Source organism: Atractosteus spatula, chromosome 12, assembly GCF_055471065.1.
Source record: "Atractosteus spatula isolate fAtrSpa1 chromosome 12, fAtrSpa1.hap1, whole genome shotgun sequence".
NCBI classification, from domain to species: domain Eukaryota; kingdom Metazoa; phylum Chordata; class Actinopteri; order Semionotiformes; family Lepisosteidae; genus Atractosteus; species Atractosteus spatula.
The window spans coordinates 23308890-23331450 of NC_142717.1; positions in this window are offsets into that span (position 1 = coordinate 23308890).

Consider the following 22561-nt stretch of genomic DNA (forward strand, 5'->3'; position numbering starts at 1 on the left):
CAAATCGAAATATACACACTGTGAAAAATCAAAACTGACTGAACAGAGCTGCCCTGTTTACGTTGATATGGAAGAGATCTGCTGTGACCCAGCCGAGACTCACACTGTGGGGGATGCTAAGCAAGGAGCATCTGCATGTGGTCTTGTCCATCTCCTTATTTAGTTCCTCCGCTCACCTGGATGTAAGGCTCATTCACCTGGAACGGGAGCATGTCCCACTGGACTCTGACAGCAGAGCGCATACACAAGGAACCAACAATATGCCATTAGCAGTAGTTCTACATGGTTTTATGGACTCTTACATCACCTGGTGTATCTAGGGCATTAGTTGAACAACAGCCACATAAAACCCATAGATAGCAACTGAACAAGAAACACACACTCTCCCCAAGGCTCCCAGAGCTCTGGCTGACACATTCAGGATTGTTAATGGATGGGCTTACATGGAGTACAAGCATGTGTCTTCCTGGGCCCCGGATGTCTTCTTCCCATTGGAATTCGCTGATTTAAGAATTGAAGAACTGGGATAAAGGCCAAGAAAAGAATGTGAAACATCCCATCCCTTCCTCTGAAAGGGTGACTTTGGAATAAAAAACCCACTAAGCGAAAGTAGCTCAGGAGAACTAGGAGTAAAGGGGGGGACAGGCTCGATCGTGCCCCAGAGAAGACATTTTGCTCTATGGCACTGAGGCTGTCTACTGGGATTAACTCAGAGAAATACTTCTGAAAACCCGGCACAAACCAGTTCTCCTTCTCAGCTCAAAACAAGTCCTTGTATCCTTGGTAGATACATGTCACACACCCTGCAAAACAGCCCAGTCTTTTAGTGCAGGCTAGGTACTGATTCAGGGTTCTGTCCCATTACCAAAAGTGCAGCTATATGACGCTTGCTCTTTTTACAGCATATACAGTACCTCGCTGCCCCCCATCACACTCTCATCAGACATGTAGGCTGAATGACATTTCAGAAGAAGAAGGGTCTTCTTCAAGCAGCAGTCCCTTCGGCCTATTGAGCACCTTTGGTTGCTGGGAGTTAATTGACTCAAGGATCTAACCCAATCATTTTTTGAATGTCCGGGTATCGTTTTCAACAACCTTACCAGGTAGCTTATTCCCCACTCCCACAGCCCTATGTGTAAAAGTGCCTCCTATTCCCTGGTTTAAATGCATTTTCCTGCATTTTGTTCTCTAGTGCGTGTTTCCCTGTTGATTCTGAAGTCCGTTGGGTTGATTTTCTCAGTGGCCTTGAGGATTTATGAATACCTGAATCAGATCACCTTGCATTCTTCACTGTTCAAGACTAAAACCTTTAAACTTCCTTCTAGCCTGGGAAGGTATCTGTTCCCTCTTCTCTGGGCTGATTTTTAGATCAACAATATCTTTTTAGATGAGGTTTGCGCTGGTGCATTATCATTAGAACATAATATCTATTACATCCAACATTCAAACATTTAACAAGTCTAACATTCTGTTTGCCATTATGGCTCTAGTAGCGTTTTAAAGCTCTGTTTCTCATCTTACATTCATTAAGTTTGTTTTTGCTACATGCGTATAACACTCTGTTCTTGTCTGTGTTAATGTCCTCTGCCAGGTGTTTTCAGTACAATAATCACTATTACTTGTTTCTGATGGATTCTGTCTGTAGCTCACAGCTATGCTGCTATGATGGATTTTTGTATGCTGACTTTCTGAAGCCCAGTGGTCTTCTGGTAAAAACATGTACACAGACTGGTACAAGCTATCTTATCCTCGATCAAGCACTGTAAGTATTACCATGATAATACTTGAGGAAAACTACAAAAATATAGTCCACATTTATCATAAGTGTACTATAAATATTATTATGACAGGGAATGTCCTGTAGAATCTGGAAATCACATAGGAATAAACACATTTTCCTGTGGAATACACATAAATATTTCATACAGATGTATAGAATAAACATTTTCTGTGACAGATGTGCTTCTAGACTCATCAGGACATGGAGGTGTAGAGTGAGTTGAAAGAATGGACACACTGTTGGTAACGAAGTACGAGCAAATATTGACCAACGGTCCCTCTGGACGCCTCCAGGGTTCTGGAAAAGAAAAAAAGTGCTGATGTAAAACAGGTTTTCAGAGACTTTCATCCATGTCAGACAAGGATACTAGGCAAATCTGCTTAACTCCTTGGATTCCAGCTGCACCTCACTGATGGTAATGGCTTGTTTTTTTTTTCCTCTTCGATTTGTTTTGTTTTTGATAGTTTCATAACACACATTCTTTGAGAGTCACATGATGACTTCACTTGGCTGGCGCAGAGATGCTGATGGTGTAGTACAGCAGGGGTGAGAATTGGTGTTGCCATGGAGACAGCTAAAGATCTTCACCACGGCGATCAATGCCTGGAGAACAGAAGGAATGTGGACAATACGCTGACTTTGCTATGGCAAAGCAACCAGCAAGCCCTTACCAAGTCCTTGCCAAGAGAGGGGGCTTCAGGAGTGTGTGTCTCTCCCATATAAAACACCCACTCCCTCCACCAGCACAACATGCTTTGCTTTTGGTAGCCACTAAACCCACAGCAACAATTTATCAAGTATTTGAGCTTCACCATGGTTTAAGACAAAGCAAAATATCTACGTGAAACATTGGAGGCTAGGATCTAATCTATGATAAAGAAATAAAATGATACAATTGGACTTAACTTGTCAAATTTTCCTTTATGTAAGCAGTTAAAAGAATGCCATCAATTTAATAATAAAAATGCCTTTTCACAGTCCCTAGAAAATATTTGCTGTCAAACTCTAAGCATTTTATAGGCTCTTTTCCTGAGTTAATAAAAAGGCAGCAGCAGAGGAAGTTAAATCTGTAACGAGCCGCGTTGTTGTTAGAGTGAAGAATCCTATGTGGAGCAGGGGAGCCAAGGCAGGAGAGCTTTCTGACGAGTCCAAAACGTTTGAAGAGACGTGGTGGAGGGAGAATTCCGGGTTCGCGACCGAAGGTTATCCAAAGAGAGAGAGGCAGACACATCCCAAGTGTAAGAGGAGGTCAAGGTCAGAAGGGGAGATCTGGGTTCGAGTATCCAAAAAAGGCAAGAAGAAGTAAGTAACGCGAGGCACGAAGTTCCAAGGAAGCTAACAATACAGAGCGCTGTTCCGTGAAAAGCAGGCTTAAGTAGGTCTGGAAGTAGAGGGTGTGTTAACTAGTGAGGTGTTCAGATTGGATGGAGGAGTAGACTGTGTTTGCAGAGATTGCCTCCAGCTGGTGCTTAATTGGGACGAGACTGTTTTTGAGGAGGATTCAGATTACGGTGGATGTGACAAAATCTCATCTTCTCCTTAATTGGAAGAAACCAAGGATACTAGGCAAAATTGGAAGAAACAGACTTTTTAAAATATTTCTTTTATGACTTTTACTGTGCTTTAACAATGGGCTGTAACTCAGGGTCTGCCATTGACTGATTGGGGTAACATCTTGCAAGCATAGACATTGCTGGCTCTGAATACAGATACCAGATGTTGTGATGGCATAACTACTATTCCAGACTCAAAGTCAAGATTACAATCATTAAACTTGTTATTTAGCTAAACTCTTAGCGTTTTTGTTGCTATATGTCTGTAGCATTTTGTCCCTGGGTCTCCTCAGTGTTTATGTGCAGCCGTGATGTTGTTTTCTGTTGCAAGGGGATCCAAGATGGCCACCTGTCTTCTTCTTGGTTTGTTCATTAGCCTTCACAGCTAACTCGAACCGCTTCTTTATTGAAGGTTTAATGTTTTGTTTTATAATTTGTGTGCAGTAATGCAAATAAAACTCTATTAATCTCAGAGCAGAGGACACAATACAAACGTGTCTACTCCATTAAGTGCTCACTAGCACCCCACTAAAAACACTTTTTTTTTTTACAACAGACATAAGGTGATTGTTCAGAAAAAAGAAACTACAAGTCAAAAAGTGAGTCTTGCTCCTACATCCCTGTGATTTTGAATTGCTTCAGCCTACCACACACTCACAAAGACTGCACTCTCATGAACTCTGATGACTGAAAGCACTTTTCATACTGCATGGCATGACATTGAAATTTGACTGTCACTTTTCACAACAAAAAAAACCTCCCCATTAAATTCATTTTTTTCCTAATGTCTTTTACATTTAAATGTGGAGTGCATAAAAAATATTTTTTCATTGTGTGACGGGTAGCATTTTTCTTCATTGCTTTCATCTATTATTTTCTTCTCCCTGAACTATCTATTGTCATTAGCTTGCACGCTTAATGAGGGCTAATTTATTGTTGTCAAGATTCCAGTCCGTTTCGCCCATAGTTGATGTCAAAACACGCTTTCTGCTGGTTTAGCTCAGCTTTGTTTGTGCCATTCAGCAGATGAGTCGGTTTTGTATTTTTTGTTCAGATTTTGTTCAAAAGTGCTCTGGCTTGTTATTACTGTGCTTTGCACAAAGCAGAACAAGTTTTTTTTTAACAAATCCTGGATGATTAAGATGATCCCTCTGCCGCAGTGATGCATTTAACTAAAGCAATGGAAAAGACTCTTCAAGAAATGCTCTCACCGATATCCGTATAAAAGCTTTCATGAAACTTTGAAGTTATGTTTCCAAGTTGGTTTTACTGTTTCCTTCCCCATCGCATTAATGCAACTCTTCTTCTGATTCCCCTCATTCCACTCCTCTTTGATCACTTCTGAAAGAAACGGTTATCTGTACAACTGGTGTGCATTTTCCAACCACATCACTTCGGTCTACGGTAGCACTGAAGTTCTCTACGTCACCTGCTATACCTGGTTAAATTACCCCTCCACGGAATTCATTCTGTCCGGCTGTAAAAAAATCCCGTGAAAAAAGTACGTTTACAAAGTCGCCTCCCACAAAAACAAAACTGAAACAAAGAATTCCTTTGCTAGGAGTGTGTTAGAGTGTCCCCAACGTTGTCCACTTTCACAGTTGATTTTTATCGATTGATTTTGTTATACAGCTATACTGTATGTGAAGTGATATTATTTCAAGATAGAGTTTTGAGGTTACTTTAAAATCATTGTTTCAGATTCTTGGCGAAATATCATTCAATATCGTGTTAAGATTTGGTCCTGATCTAAACAGAATAAAATGAAAGAAAGAAGAAATGTTATGTAATGTACATTTGCATGGAAAATCTCAAAATTCCGCAATAATAAAGAGAACAAAAAAGTACAAGTTAAAGCAAGGTTTTCTAATGAATTAACAAGGAGTGACGTGCTGTATGTTATTTTATTAAGCATCGGAGTGCATGAAAAGGTGGAGATGAAAAGTTGTTTGTTTCCATTGCGTGATTGACCAAAGATTGCAGAAAACAATCACTGTATGACATAAATAAAAATAAATCAATGAATCTAAATGGCTCCAAAGAAAACAGCCAGTGTGAATCAGATACAGTGTTACAGACAAATGAAGTAGATGTGGTTTGTGTGGGACAGATGATTAATCCGTGTTGCACTATCATTTAAATTCTTGTGAGGCTAGTCATGTGTACAAAGAGTGATCCAGATGTGCAAGCAATTATACAGAAGATCCAGATGTGCAAGTGAACATACAGCAGATTAACAGCCAGGATGCTGCAGTTTGTACGATCAGACTGAAAACCACAGACCACTAACCAGAGGAAGCACAATGCGCTTGGAAAATTACCGTAAAAGCCCTTTTTAGTTTATATTTTACTGGTGCCATTATTTGCTCTTTAAATACCTTGCAAAAGAATCTTTCCAATGACGGATGTCCCATTTTTTTAAATTACCCAGGTTTTATACCCATTTTTGTAAAGTGAATATTTTTAATCACAACTTGGATGCTACAAATGAACACTGTTATGGGTGAAAGAAATGTCAATAGTGATAACGAAGACATTTAAATAAAATAAGTTTATTGCATCAATACTTGCTGGAAGCTCCCTTAGTAGCAATGACTGCTGCCTGTCTTTGTGAATAGGTCTCTACCAACTTACCAGCTGGATGGTGCAATTTTCACCTGCGCTTCTTTGTAAACTTGCTCAAGCGCCGGCAGGCTGGTTTGGGATTTTGGCTGCAGTTTTCAAGTCTGGCCCTAGATTTTGTATCAAATTCAGGTCTTGCTTTTTACTGGGCCACTCAAAGACATTTGCTTTAGTTGAGTACCTCTCGGATCCCTTAAGCGTGGAAATAAAACCAATGCAAGAGCATCATGTACGATGCTCATCTGCGAGTGTGTTTAGTTTAATTCACTGGTGCTTCTTACACTGTCACAAAACGAAGTCCCACAACCAGTTGTGCCCTCCTCTCCGAATGGTATATGGCATCAATAAGAAGATGATTTCAGCAATCTTAAGAAAAGGAAGATGAACCCTTTGCTTTACCACACTGTCTCTCCCATACTAGAGGGATTTTGAAGGTGACATTTATGTTTCACACAAATGCACATTGGCTTCAGAAATGCATTCAGACCCCAGTGAATGTACAGTGAACCACCTGTGTAATAACCAGAGTACAGCAAAAAACAGCATTAACATGGCTCCTATGCCATTCGAGAGGCAGGGGGAGCAACACCTCAGCCCTCCAGCTAGGAGACAGGGAACACAGCCTGGGACAGCGAGGTGCTGGAAAAGTGTCTGAAGCCCTGGGCAAGGCCTCAACAAAGCCCTGCTATTCTCCATGCAAATCACCTGAGTCCCGCTGTGCTGTCACCGCCAGCCTGCCTTGGCTAGGCCTCCACTTCCTGGAGAGCAGGAATAAATAATACCACTGGATGCAAAGCACAGGCAGTCCCCCTTTCCACTGCTCCTTCCACACTTTCTCCCACTCTCTCCAGTCTGACTTCACCTGCTGAGAGCTAGCTTTAACTCTTCCCTGTCTGGTCGAAGCAAGAAATTTGATGGGAGCTCAGCAAAACTGCTCACATTATGAGTCCCTTCACCATGCGGTAACAGCTTTAGAGATGAAGGGAGAAATATGATAAGGATGTTACTTTATTCATTTAAAATTCTTCACTTATAGCACCTAATATACCACAGACATTTGTAATTAGTATTTATGAATGCTATACTTTTTCCTTAAATGAGAGGAATGGTGGCGCATGTGGTTAGCACTGCTGCCTCGCCGACCTGGGGCCCTGGGTTCAATACCTGAAGAACTGAAGAATTCCTGGGTTCTGCATTGAGTTTGTATGATCGCTTCATGTTTGTGTGGGTTTCCTCTGGGTTCTCCGGTTTCCTCCCTCAGTCCAAAGACATACTGCTAGGTTAATTGGCTTAAGAGGCCAGAGCCGTATCACCCTGCACCTCACAACTGGCAGCCCACTGAAGCTCAGCGGGTGTGAGCCTGGTCAGTACTGTAAAAAGCTGCCATCCTTTGGATGAGATGTAAATGTGAGGTCCTGATTCTCTCTGGTCATTAAAAATCACAGGGTGTTTCTAGAAAAGAGTAGGGTTAGAGTTACTCTGGCATCCTGCTCAAATTTCCTCCTGGCCTTTACCAATCATGGCCTCCTAATAATCCCCATCTATGAATTGGCTTTATCACTCTGTTTTCCTCTCCACTAATAGCTGATGTGTAGTGAGTGTACTGGTGCACTATGGCTGCTGTCACTTCATCCAGGTGGGGCTGCACACTGGTGGTGGTGGAGGGGAGTCCCCATTACCTGCAGAGCACTTTGAGTGCAGTGTCCAGAAAAAGCGCTATCTACAGTAAGTGAAATGAATTATTATTATTATTATTATTATTAAGAGAAAATTGGACCTGTTTGTGGCTATTTGTGCCCTGCAATGGATTGGCATCCCATCCAATGTGTATCCTGCCTTGTGCTCGTTGCTTGCTGCGGTAGGCTTCAGCTCCCCTGTGACCCTGAATTAGATAAAGAGGTTCAGAAATTGATGGATGGATATATTACTTGAGAAAAATCATGTTAGACAAATGGTATTTTGACTAACTGAAAATAGAAGTTACAATTTTAATTATCAATTAAATCAATTTAATTACAGAAGCACCATTGAGAGCACCTTGACCAGCTGTTTGGTTTGGGAACTGCAATGCTTCAGACCCTACAACAAATTATGGAAACAGCTGGAAAGATCATTGGAGCCTTCCTCCCTTCCATTTCTGTCACCTATCACAAAAGCTGCTAACACAGGGCCTCCAGTATAGTAGATGACCCCTCCCACTCCTCCCATAAACTCTTTGCCCTCCTACCATCTGGGAAAAGATATTGCAGTGTACGGGCTAGCTCCACCAGACTCTGTAACAGCTTCTTCCCACAGGCTGTCAGGCTCCTCAACACCCTGGAATCTACAGTACTTGCACCCACCCCAATTCCAGAAACAGGGTTTAAATCCTCCCAGTGTGTTGTGTATGTTGTATTATGTATTGCCTTGCACTATCTGCACTTTGCACTATGTGTACCCTGTCTACAATGTCTATGTTAGTGTCCTGTCTGTAATGTCTGTATTTCCACTGTGGACCAGGAGGAACGATATTTGGTTCCACTGTATACTTGTATATGGCTGGAATGACAAATAAACGTGACCTTGAACTTGAAACTTAAACTTGAACTTGAATATGTTCATTTTTGGTTTTCCCGCAGACCACCAGTTCAAGCGCGATCTCACGGCCACGGAACTTTCTCACGGAAAGTTTTATTTCTTCTCAAGGATAATGGATGGTTTGCCCTGAAACTCAGAGCTTATTTTTCGAGAATGAAGTATCACTCCAAATGCCATTAGCACATGAGGAGGTATATAGGGCTGGTCTCACTCCTGTGAGTGTCATGCAGGGCTAATTCATATCCATTTCCGTAATTTGAAGCCCACAAAGCAAAATACAAAGTTTAGAAGCTCTTTATTTTATGAAAATTTCACTTTTTGTTCATCCAGTTAGCCATCAGCATAAGAACATATTCTCCTAAGCAATTCATTTCATTCAACAATTCATTGTAAGCATTTTATTGCCTTGTTATAGGCAACTCATCATACTTGCATTCCATGAGTATTGCCAGACTATGACAAGACACTCTCCATGCTACAGCTCACCTAGAATGAGGAGTAGCCTGGCTGTCTATTAATACTGGGCTGCTAAAAAAAGTGGATGGTGCTAAGAATAGGGATGTATGGTAATGCGCGGTGAGATTTGTGACTAAATTTGAATGTGATTTTGCCTTGTAATACAATGGGAGATAGCATCAGGCTGCATCTAAAGCCAGCATTTATTTGGTTTAAATCTCTCATTTGGATATTCCATATCTGTTACAAAAAGCTGTTGGAAATTTCCCTCCGTGATCAGAAAGAATATGGATTTTCCCATGTTTTTGATTCTGTAGTCTGGCCAGGACCGGGCTGTGTTTTTGTGATTCTGGGCATCTTTGCTGAACCCAGTGCTGAGTCTGCCTCACCAAAACCTTCAGTAATGGCAGCATTTTCTAAAGCTTTGTTTTCTCATTCTGTTTTGACCTGCTGTGTGATTTACTGCCAAAAGAAGAAATAGATACCAGGATTTAGAGCGAAGAACAGCCACTCAAGGAGAAGTATTGAACACAGCCAGTTCTGCGCCTAGTGGGCCTCTGGGAATGATTATGTTACCATCAGTCTCCATGGTTATTTCTTGTTCAAAACAGGTTGAATTCAGTGCAAGGGCACTCTCCTAGAATTCTCCCTTCCAAGTAGATTAAGCTGACAAGGCCAGGATATTATATGCTTACAGTAATCCACAGGGCATACCTAACTAATACTGCAACACCCATCCTGCTCAGACAGCAGGGCCACTGATTTCTATCATCAAAGCCTTTAAACAGTCCAAAAGAAATTGCTTTGGTCTCTGATGTCACCCAAATATGGCAATTATACCAAAACAGAGTCATGATTCACTGTCACTTTTGTACAATTACTGATTCTTTTTTAATAGGTTTTTGGTTTTGAGCTGTTCATAGATTAAACCACTGAACACTATGTTTTTAAGGCACAGATTCATCTCAGTTATAAGGTCACTCACTCCTCTGGCAGATTGACTGTTTGCAGTGTGGGAACAGAACTAGGGAGACACACCTGAAGAAAGCTCCACAGGCAAAACACCTAATGAAATTAGAATCAATAATTTACAGAACTGGTCGTTTTTTTTCTTTCTTCTTTTCAGCACTGAATTAACTTTATTATTTATAACAATTAAAGCAAAAACAAAATGCTTATACTGTATATAGCACCCTGGGTAACTACAACATACAGTAAGTAGGTTGCACTTTCCTGACATGCTAGCATTTAAAACTTGCACATGTGCCACACAGCTCATGCTAATTAAATCAGGAAAAGGGGGTTGAATTAATATCCAACTAAAAGGAAAAGTTAATTGATTAAAACACAGTGTTACTGTAGATGCGCATGGCAAGGTTACTGAAAGCACACTGCCGTTAGGACAGTACAGTCTGAACTGGGATTTTCACATTGATCTCTTTGGACATTGAACAAGAGTGATGAGCCAAACTCCTATATTTTTAATTAAGTCTACTCCGTTCTACCTTATTTGGTCAATTAAACACATGCACAGTGTTGAGGTTCTTTATTCTGAAGAAGCTGAGCATTTTGGACAATTTTCTGACAGATGTTACTATGTTTTCAGCAACTGTCCTTGCTGGAAAGGTGTTTGTTGGGAAATAAGGTTTATAAAAGAACTGTGAATAACCTGTCAACCTCACTGTGAATTGAATGTTAGGATCTGTAGTCAAAAGTCAACATGAAAACCAAAGAACTTAATGTGAAAGAAAAGATTTGGAATATATGTGAAGAAGATAAGACAACAATCAGCCAAGACAATTGTTCAAGGCCAAGATAAACATCTACAGCTGACACCATGAAACAAATATCAGTAAAATTCCCTAACCCCCAGACTGTAGGGGTGAAAGTATCAAAATTCTCACTTTGCAGATGACTGAAACAGAAAAATACAAACTCTGCACAGCAAGATGTAAACCCCTCATCAGCATCCTGAACTGAAAAGCCAGATGAGAACTTGCTCTGCAGTAAGTCAGGAGAGTTTTGGAACAGTTTCATAGAAAGGTGAGACCAAGACAAACCTCTACCACAGAGATGGAAAGGTTGAGGTGTGGAGAAAGAAAGGAAGTGCAGAAGCTCCAGTGAACACCACCTCTTCTGTGAAGCCAGGCGGAGGTCATGTCATGGCCTGGGCACGCACGGCCGCCTCTGAAACTGACTCACACGTCTTTACTGATGATGTAACGAACGATGGCAGCCGCTGAATGACTTCTGAAATCTAGAGAAATGTTTTGTTTATGTCCAAGAAATTGTTTCCACAGTTTGGGATGGCCCCTCACCCTGCATCATAACAATGACCCAAAATCCCAAACGCACAAAATACAATCAAGGAAATCATCACTGAAGAGTCAGAACATTTTCCCCAAGAACAGGAAAGACTTGTGGATGCAGCAGAGAATAAATCTGAAGATTTTATTTGCAAAGTAATGGGATTGATATATTTGGTTTGCAGATTTTCATCATATAAATGCTTTCATGGGAACGTGTGTACTGACTCCTGGTACTTAAGTAAATGTGTCTGAGTACTTAAGGTTCTTTGGAACAAAGTGTTTTTGTTCTAATATGATGAAATGGAATTACCCAAATGTAAAGAATGTATTGTCCTTAACATTCATATTAATCTTACGAATACAAATACAAACTGCTTCACTGTAGAGCAAAAATAACAGTTAATGACTTTGCTGTCCCAATGCTGGATTTAGTGGAATCTCCAATGGTTTACTTCAGTGAAATTATTGAAAGCCATTAAGATTTCCCATTAAGACAATCAAGTGTGACCACGGATGTCATTTTCAGGCCACTGCCTCGCGAATGATGAGGAGGTTCAGCATCAAACCGCAGAGCAGGTCCAGCAGTCTCATGATACTGACCACAGAATCGAATCCTTATAAACTGGCATAACTTTTAAGCATTCTTATTCTTTAGCATAAATGTTGTACTAAGCAACATTTCTGTGTTCTTATCCCATTCAATTGCATTTCTGTCTCTCAGCTTGCCTTTCTGTTCAGTGTTTATCTAGATTTCCTCAAGCACCACATACAGAATAATGGTTCGATGTTAACAAAGACCTGTCACTATTATTATGGTTGTTATTGTTGCTGGAATGTGTTAATTCACCGGATGCTTTGGTAGCAGTTCAGATCTCTGCCCACGTCACTGGATCTGAAACAGAAACAGCACTCCGGCCTTGCTGCTAAAATATCTCAGATGACTTGCGCCTGCCATTTCACAAGCGTATTCAACTATTTTTTTTTATTTTGGATCCAGAAAATTTAAATCTTTTGTCTACTCCCTCAAAATGCTTTTATTTGAGAATCTATTTTGAAGGAAGCCCATCTTTTCTTAGCATGCTGATAGCCACAGAGCCGTACAACACTAAACTAAATAGCTTTGATTCTGGGTTTTAGAGATGACATACAGTATCTGTGGCTAAACATTAGTTCAAAGCCATGTTTAGTATCCTGGCTTTTTGCATTGTTCTAGGTTTGGTGCAGCCTGTTATACAGACTAATGCTATATATACGGTACAGCTGGTAGTGAAAGGCTGTAATGTTCCTTCAGGGTGCTGCTGTAATGTGAACCTGTATCCCCAGAGCAGCGACAGGTTCATCAGGTTTCAGGGCTGTTTTCTTCCACAGACAAACACTCACATCCCCAGCAGGCTCATACAGATCTTTTCGTTTTTTCGGCATATTTTGTCACCAGCAAGGACTGGCAGGTGACAAGGCTGAGCTCTCACAATGGCAGCTGGGGTCAAGGAGTGCAAGACATGTCGTTGCCCAGTAGGGGGCACTATACAATTGGCAACTGCTGGCCTGCTGTGCACAACACGTCGAGTAACGGAGATCTATAACAAAGGATGCTGTGATGACGAAAACCTCATTCTAGCTCTGCTAACACTCCCTTATCTGCTTCAGGATTGCAGCTGCATGCTGCTTGCCTTGGTGCATTACAGTCAATTAGCTAAAGAGCCACATGAATCATCAGCAATTAGTTTCATCTGTATTTTTGGTTCACGACATCTTGTTTCTGAATATGTGATTTCAGCACTACTGATTTGATATGCAGCTGCGCAGTGGATAGTTCCTGATTCAGAGGAAGATCCCAGGTTGAAAACCAATGTGCTGAATATTTTTTTTAGTCTTATCAACTCAGTCATGCAGAGTAACAATATGGTTGTATGGAATATGAACAACATGGAAAATCCATATAGACATGTTCCTCATAGAACAGGGCATTGAAGTCACTTTCACACAGTGAAACTTAAAATGTCTAGTAAACCTTCAAGTTCACTGTTCACAATAGCACAAATAGGCATGGGGAGATTACCAATTTCACAATTTAACCATTTCCAGCTGAACAGCAACTTGACCACAGGAGCAACTGAGAGAGATAACGGGGGCAGAGGTAGATTTTAATGTGGAATTCATATATAGATATATATTGTCGCTCTCTATAGAAGCAACTGTCAAGTCTTCATGAAAAAAGTATCAACATAACAATTGCCTTTTTAAAATCAGACATTCCAGATGTTTGAAAGCTAGGGTTATCAATTTGCTGTTTAACCGTTAACCTGCTTGTAAAATAACAAAAGCTCATTCTGAGGTTGTATCACTTGTATCACACTTGTACTGCACATCGTCTAGAAAGTCTGATTGGCACTGGTTTTATGTCAACAGGCAGAGCACAGTGTGTCTTGATGCACTAGACCTTAGGACATGATTGAGCTCCAATGGCCTGGAAGACTCAGAGCCAAAGGAGTCTTCACTGGGAGCTCAGAACTGCTGGACTCACGACAGGAGAGAGTCCACTGGGAGGTCTTCAAAACTGGGAGAACAGCAGGAAGTCCTGGATCAGAAAAGGACGCCAAAGCTCACTTCTGCTTGCTCCCTTTGATGTGAATCCCATCCCACGTACTCAGGAGAAGAAGAAAAATGCAGTGCAGCTGAGAATCCTGCAACTTCTGGGGCACCAGTGTGTGTGAGAGAGCTGTGTGCGTCATGCCACTCTCCACTGTCCCCACTGCTGATTTTCAATGTGAAGAATCGAGAAAGGTTTGGAATGCATGAGAGAGCCACATTGGCTAGTAAAAAATGAAATGATGCATAATTAGTATGCAGAAAACAAATGAGACAGTTGACACTGGAAACTAGGGACTGGTGTGGACAACAGCAACACATGCTGTCAGATTTAACTATGAGTCAAAGGACATTCATTATACTGTAGCTATTTTTATGGTATGCACTGCCGTGAATTAGCAGTGGGAAGTTAAAGCTTCTGGTCTCCAGGGGGAAAGGCAGTCTTATTGTTTTTGAAACATCAGCACAAAGGAAAGAGGAAGAAAAAACACAACCTGGCTCAGAGGTGTCAGGCCCCCTGCGCAGTACAGGAAGGCTCAGAGTCTCTCAGCACTCTAACGCACAGCCTGCTGTGTGGGTCCATTAGCCTCCAGAACCAAGCCAGCTGCTCTTTCTCATGGAAATCACTGCCTTTCTGGACACTCTCCCACAATGTATTATTTAAAAAAAATATTTCAACAGGCTTTCCTTCAGAAACAATTGTGAACTGCGGGCTGAGCTTATGAGCTCAGAGGAGCTTATTTAAATTCCCTTTCTTTACCTAATGGATTTCAAAAAGACGGCTAAACCAAGCTGGTCGATCTTTAAAAAACTACTGGTTTAATCATTATTATTATTTATGGACGTTAGATGAATGGTCACTAAATCATTAGCTTTCATTTCTCTTTGTTTTGTTTTTTTTTTATCCGCTATCTTTTGCTTTTTGCCCACAACGCACCACTTCTTTCCAAAAGTCAAGCGAGCACGGCCTGTCACCTCAGGAGTCCACAGCAGTGCCTGTTCGGTGGCAGGTACATTTTCCTTGAAGTTCGACTGTCAGCGGACAGCTGACAGCTCGAAAAATAACAGCCACCCACGGGGCAGCTCAGGACAAAAGCACTTTGTATTCATCTGCATTTTCAAGGAAAACAGTGCCTCTCTTAGCAGCCTCCAGCAACCATTCTTACAAATCCAGAGGTGTTCTGTTAAAATGTCCCCACCCCATCTGCTGAGAGTTTGTAAACTTCAGAAACAAAGTTCAAGCTACTGTATGGCTGACTAGTATTTATATACTAGGGAGAAATGTCGGAGCCTCTTAGCCATCCGGCCACCCTCTCCAATTTCTACTCCCTTTTGCCACGAGAGCCACTAGGCTAATCCTATTCTATTTCAAAACAGCCAGTTTTCAAGCCACACTGAGTTTCATAACAGGAGAGAACTCGCAGCCAAGCTCAAGAAATCCTCTTCCAAAATCCAGGCTAAATCCCACTTTCCTAGAAGTCTGCAAGCGCAAGAAGGAGTTCAGATGGACTGTATATGGGAGAGGTACTGTAGGTAGGTAGATCGAAGTTTTGAAGTATAACATCTCTTTGGTCCAGAGCTCATCCTGGTTTCCTGCTCTCTATTTAAAGGGGAACTGCAACTCTATTCTCATTTTTGGGTTAGAAAGAATCAGCATTGATGAGTGCATTTCAAACTGCAGTTAAAGCAAAATGTCAACAGCAACTTGTAAAACATCACAAAATAGATGAAATTTCCAGGTATGCGCAGTGCCATGTACTGCGATTCAGAACGAGGCAACTTCTGGTGACATGATGCAACCCCATTACATTGTATACAAGCAGGCTTGTGAATACATCTCTTTTAATCCAATAAAAATATTCGAGACAGTTTTGCCGACAAACACTACTTACTTTTAACTCTGCGTGGAGATCACGTTGGGACACTTCTGCAGCGAAATGTCAGCAGAAAACCTGTACACAATTTGTACTTATTCACTTGTATATCACATTACATTAGTCATTACAGTGACTAGTGAGCAGGAAGGGCTGTCTTACATCACAATTCGTGCAAACTCTCCCTTTCGCCCTTGGCAAGACTTGGGGCTTGCAACAACATGGCGACTTACAGTACTTTCACAAAGTTGGCAAACGTTGTGCTTAATTCGAAATTTGTCATTTCTTTCTATCAAGTCAATGAAATTATTTTGTTACTGAAATTTACTAACCGGTCTGAGAAATTGGGACCACAGTTCCCCTTTAAGGAAACAGAGAGCCCGTGACTCCCCTGTGGGTGGGACTCCAGTCCATCACAGGGATTTTCCCACCAAATGTGGGTCCCCATTCCTACAGCTGAGTGGACTGGAGCAACCGGGGTACTACCCCATCTCTCAAGGTACAACAGCAATCTCTGCAGGGGGAAACTCATACCCACAGCCTACCAATTATGAGGCTACAGACTTACCCACTACTCTACACCACACTGCCCCTCTATAGGAGCGGACAGGGCTTCAATTATATCTACAGTGTGATTTTCTTAGACAGTCATCATATCTTAAATAGACAACAGTAGGCTTATTTATATTTTTTAGATGGTGGGCATCACGTCCTATATGTAGCTTGAACGACATGTCAGAAGATATCTCATTAGTTTTAGTGTATGTCAGACTGACTGGTAGTATGACCCCCAATTTATGGGCACTGTGTGTGACCAGCACACAAAACACAGACACTGCCCATTGTCCAGGCCCTGTGGACGTGTTTTGCTTCTTTTTCATATATGGAAAGAAGCTGATTATTCCTTAGTAAGACATCATGGACGTAATTGAGTGTAACTCAGCCTGTGATCTCTTTCTCGAAAATGGGCGGCGGTTCCAATAATAAAGTCTCCGTGCGCTGACAATTACTTCTGATTACCCCTGTGTTTCTGTGAGAGAGTACGCTGACACGTTGTTCTCTCTTGCATTCATGCCAGCATCTGGCGCTTATTCTCGAATTAGAATTTATTAATCTAAGGGCTAATACAAAGGAGCTGCTTGTGTAATGGACTTCCTGTCCGCATCATTTTGGTACAGTGATGTATTTGTGTTTGTTGTTTTTTTGTTATTACACCATGCGCATGAACTGCTTGCCAACTATTTTTAGCTCACTTGAGCTCTTTGTACAGCTTTGCAGGCTGTAGCTAGAGAGCTTCGGGAAAAAAAAATGTAATTATTGCTTTTTAGTAGTAGCAGCACTGGGGATATTCTTAGGCCTGCTAATGCTCCCTCCGGCTCACAAAAACATAAAACAACGTCAATTAAGACCTCAATGTTTTTTCATATTGTTTTCACTTCCTTTTATTTTCCCCCAACAAAAAAGACAGCAAAAGCACAGAGCCATTTTAAAATGAGCAGGCTCAATGGAGGGCTAGTGCAGCCCTGTCAAACTTGCAGCAGATGAAAATGTGATCACACCCATCAAGACTGCACTGTCGCCTGAGATGCATAGATGAATCTAGCTATGTGATTGATCGAATCTCCAGTTTTATGTAACATTTTTACCCGCAGGTGGCATGGTGGTGTAGGAGTTAGCACTGCTGGGTTCAGTTCCTGGGGTGCTATCTGCGTGGAGTTTGTCTGTTCTCCCTGTGTTTGTGTGTTTTTCCTCCAGGTGCTCCGGTTTCCTCCCACAGTCCAAAGGCATACTGCTAGGTTAACTGGCTTCAGGGAAAACTGGCCCTGGTGTGAGTATGGGTGTGCTTAAGTCTGTGTGTGCCCTGCAATGGACTGGCATCCTGCCCAGGGTGTATCCTTCCTTGTGCCTGTTGGTTGTTGGGATAGACTCAAGTTCTTCTGGGACCCTGTTTGGGTTTAAGTGGCTAGAAAATGAATAGATAGATAATTAATAGATAATTACTTTCTTTATTCCTATCTACTGCTTGATTGAACTCACATTTTACAGTGGCGCTGATACAATGAGTTCAGAAGGTCTACAATATTTTTCAAATCATAAAGTCTACAGGCAGTTACAAATGAAGGCTATCGCATGAACCAGGTTTACCAGAAGAATAGGAAAGGTCTTAAAGAGGTTTTGCTTTTTTAAATTGTCCAATAACAATTTTCCCAATTAGCAAAGACTGATACTGAAAACAACCTCAAACATCCGCAAAACATAAAATGTCAGGGAGTCAGCAAGTTTGTAACGGTACACCCCCATTTTAAGTAATACAGATATGTTGAAAGGGAGAAACGTTCAGAAAATCCTGTATAAGAGGGAGTTCAGACAAGAAATAAGAAGACAAATGACTGAACAGCACAACGCTTGGCCTTTAAGTGACACGAATCACTTCAAATCACTTCAAATCTGCAACTTTTGGAGTACCTGGAAGTAGACAACACAACAGGCAAAGGAACTGCAGAAAACAAGTGAATCAATAAAATCAGCACAGGTCTGCCAGAGGCAGGGCATTCTGGGTAGGGTGTGAAGGAGCCCAAACCAGGATCATCCTCAGAACCACAGAATAACACCATGTAACATCTGTCCAGGCTGTTCCAGCCCCGCGCCGTCCTTCGTGAGCATGCAGGCTTTCTAGGAATTAAGAAATGAAAAAGGAAAATGTAGTTTAGATAGAAATAATGGTCTGTGCCAGTCCGTAAATGAGTTCCATCTAATGTTCCTGCATAGCATCGGTAGGGAGGAGGAGACAGCCAGTTGATCCTGAGCGATAAAGAAAATTCTTCTTCACCATTAGAATAAATAAAGGGGCTGTGCTCCTGGTCAGGTTTAGACTGATCTCTTGCTTTATCACCTAATATACAGAGACACTTGGACGAGCCTGTGAGGCCTGTAGCTTCTGAGTAATTCAGTGTTTCCCACAGTCTGAACACTCAAATGTACAAGATGTTAGACGAGCACCAAATTCCTCCCCCCCAAAAAAGTATACCAAATTACAGGCTGAGAAAGGCACGGAGTATACAAACACTCCTCCGAACCCTATTTCCCCTTTTTGTGGGGAAAAAAAACAATAAAACACCCGGATATTATTGAAATGCTCAATGGGAAGAATGCTGCGAATTTCCATGATTTATTAATTAAAAGAGGTTTTAAGGGAAAGTCTCAGGGGTAGAGAGGCATGGTGGTGCAGTGGCTAGCATTGCTGCTTCACAGTGCTGTGGTTCTGGGTTCAATTCCAGACCTGGGGTGCTCTCTGTGTGGAGTTTGCATGTTCTCCCAATGTTCGCGAGGGTTTCCTCCCACAGCCCCCAGACATACTGGTAGGTTAATTGGCTTGTGGAAAATTTGGAGCTGGTGTGAGTGTTCATATCTTCTGTGTTTGTGTCTGTGTGTCTTCCCTGTGGTGTATCCTGTCTTGTGCCTGTTGCTTGATGGGATAGGCTGTAGCTCCTCCTTGACCTTGAACTGGAAGAAGCAGTTAGATAACAGATGGATGGACTGGGGGGGGAGGAGTTAGCAGCAACTTAATTTAGAAAACCAGCAAGAAGGAAGCAGCTCCTGAGATTCTCTTGCATCTTGACATGCTCTTTGATCGACAATGCTGTTGTTTATAACTACAAAATGTCAAATCTTCCACCTCACCATCTTGCCCTCACACCACCTTGTTGGTTTTTAGACAAGGGCATCTTCCCATCAGAGACTTAAATTTACTGAACGCAGTCTGTCCTGGGCAGACTTGATCGTACTGGTATTTGTGTGACTTCTGGGGAGTCTCTAAGTGGCTGGAATGGAAACTCTGGGATTTAGAATACTAAAGTTACTCTGTAAGACAGTACACAAAACACATTAATTAGATGCGTTGAAAATACTTGCTTTTAGAAGAATACAAATGCTTCTGATTCAAGAGACGTCCTAAACTTCCTTGTTAATAAAAGTAAGCATTTTTTACTACAACAAATGTCAAACAGTCCTGAGAAAAATAAAAAGTGTTAAGAAAACTAAAGTCATCTGTAATATAGTATGTTTTCTCAGCACTTCCTATTGCAGTAAAAAAAAAACACAATCAGTCTCTCTGCCTCCCTGCCACTGCCAGTGTGTCCTATAACCAAGACCCATTCACTATCCCAGTGGCTCTCCAGGTGTGTAGTTCTGGCAATAAAAGACAGATTGGAAATCTGACTAAAGCTTTTACATTAAGGACGTGTTCTCTGGTCTATGGTCTTACACCATGGGACGCATAGAAATAAGACTCTCTGCACAACTTCTCTGATAGTCCTATAATAAGCATCTCACTATCTGCCTCGCTTTCCAGCCAATGCAAAATGGGCACAAATTCTATCACATTTAGGAAACAGTGGCACAGATTACTTGTCAAACATATTTTGGAATTTAATTAAACCGGGATTCTGCTGTAATCCACGAGGACGGGCTGAGTGCCGCTTAGGCCTGCTGGGGACGCAAAGTAACCAGGCCCAATTCAACCCACTGCACGCTTATTCTCTTCATCGCGAGACTCCCAGCCCGTTTCACAACCAGCAGAAACGTCCGGGGTGCATGATTTAAGCAATCTGGAAGCAAAAGAAAGTGCTATCTTTAATCTGAACTTGAATCTTAACGAAGAGCCATGCATTCGATTACGCATCAGACGACAAAGCTAAATGAATCATTTCATAATTCGACATGCATGCATTCATGTTTATTTGTCTGCTACCACTGGAAAATAGCGCAGCGAGAGCTCAATTGGTACAAATATGCTGAGGTCAGATTGGACGTACTATGAATGAACTTGGCTTTATGTGCGGTTGCAGTCAGATGTTCTAAGTTCATGAATTAAATTATTTATTGCACAAAAACATTACTGTCTAAACATTTACATAAGAGCTTTTTTTTACGTTTACGTGCAGAAAAATAGACGTGAATCACATCCTGTGAGTCAGCAGTCTCCTTAACCAAGGAGGGGGAGCACTGTGCCCCTGAGTTCTTTCTTCTCAGCCCCTCAGTGCTCTGTGTGACAAGAGCACTGGGGTCCTACAGCTGTTTTCACTTAGCAGAACAAAATGTAAACCATTTGGGTAATAAGTGTCCTTTCCATTATTCAAAAATCTCAGGCACCAAGCGGCATTTCTAAAGGTACAGTATGTTTCCTTGCACTATCCCCAATTCCAGCTCCTGAGGTCTGTGAGGTCTCCTGGTTTCTGCTCCTCCGGACTTCGCTTAACAGCAGTAATGTTTACTTGCAGAACAGTCAGTTCACGGAATGGAGTACTGTGGTCCCTCAAGGTTAGGAGCTGAGAGCAGGGTCTAACCCTGGGTTATGACAGAGCGTCTAACATAACAGGGGGCTCCAGGTCTGAAACCTGGAGGCCTCTGTTATAATCATGAGAAATGGTTTGAAGAAAACGATGACCATGAAAAAGCATTCATATAAAATTAAAAAAAAAAACTAATTGATAAACTCAGCGATACCTGTGGCCCATTGCATTCACTGACAAATATCACAAACTACTGATCTTCCTTGGTTAAATGGAGTTTATTTAACTAAAGTTCGGGAGGGATGACAACAACCACGCTCAATCATCCCCAGCCGTCAGCGATTAGCAATCACTCCCTTCGTCCTTCCTCCACCGAACACTATAAATACCAAATGCGATATCTCTCTCCCTCGCGTGCGACTTCTGCATCCCACCTCCACCCCAACTCCACCTCTGCAGCTGCCCCTTGGTTACCTTGCTGGGGGGTCCTGGCCTCCTCGTCCTATGGCCAGAAGGTCGTCCCTCAGCCAAGCGGGCTAAGCCAAATATTCACTCCACAATAGTTCGCCACGCTTTGATTTTGGGGCGTTGTCATTCCTCGTGAATTGGCCATGAACTGCAAAGTTACGTCTTGAGAAAATGGGGCCTTTCGTTTTACTTCAGAGGTGTTCACAGGAAGATGGTGATGTTTCTGCCGGCTTATCCTGAGACAGGAACAGCAACTCCATTAAATCCACCGGAGAACTTCAGGTGTTGCATCTAAGTGGGTATTAAGCCGCCGAATTTTCCAGGATATATATAATAAACCAGATAATGTGAACCAGATATTTTCTGGTATGTGGATTCAAGTAACCTCCAATTCATTATTTACAGAAGCCGAATAAAATTAAGTAAACCAAGGATCTTGCAGAAATGCCAGAATTATGTGCAAAGACTTTATATCGTCTGGCTATTTTGAAGGAGCTCCCTTATACAGACCTGCACATTTGATATGGGTCATTTCTATTAATATGGGTAATGACCACCTGTTCACATGCAGTACGCAAACTGAAAATTAATAAATGAAACAGAAAAAAGTGCACTTTTAATTGTCTCGTGCAAGGAAGTGTTGGAATGGATCTTTCACGAATTAAATAACCTTTGTTTTCTCAATACATTTCACTTCACTCATTTTTTACTTGAAAACGATTTTTACGCATGTAAAACTCGTCATGATTTGCAAAAGATGGCAAACCATATTCTGCCTTGTTCTCCTGAGTTCATCAGTGCAGTGCGGACGAGGAAGAAATGGCTTCTGAGTGGCTCTTAGTGGCTCAGCTGGTCAAGCTGTCCTGGACCCAGATGATGCCAGTTTGAGCCACGGGTTCAACTGCCGATTGGTTAAGCCCCTCCAGAGGAGAATTGTGGGATCAATCAGCTAGTGTCAACTTCCTCCTCCTGGTGAAACAGCGACCACAGAAGTTGGGCATGGGCACAGTCACCCGCTGACAGCAATGTCTCAAAGGGACAC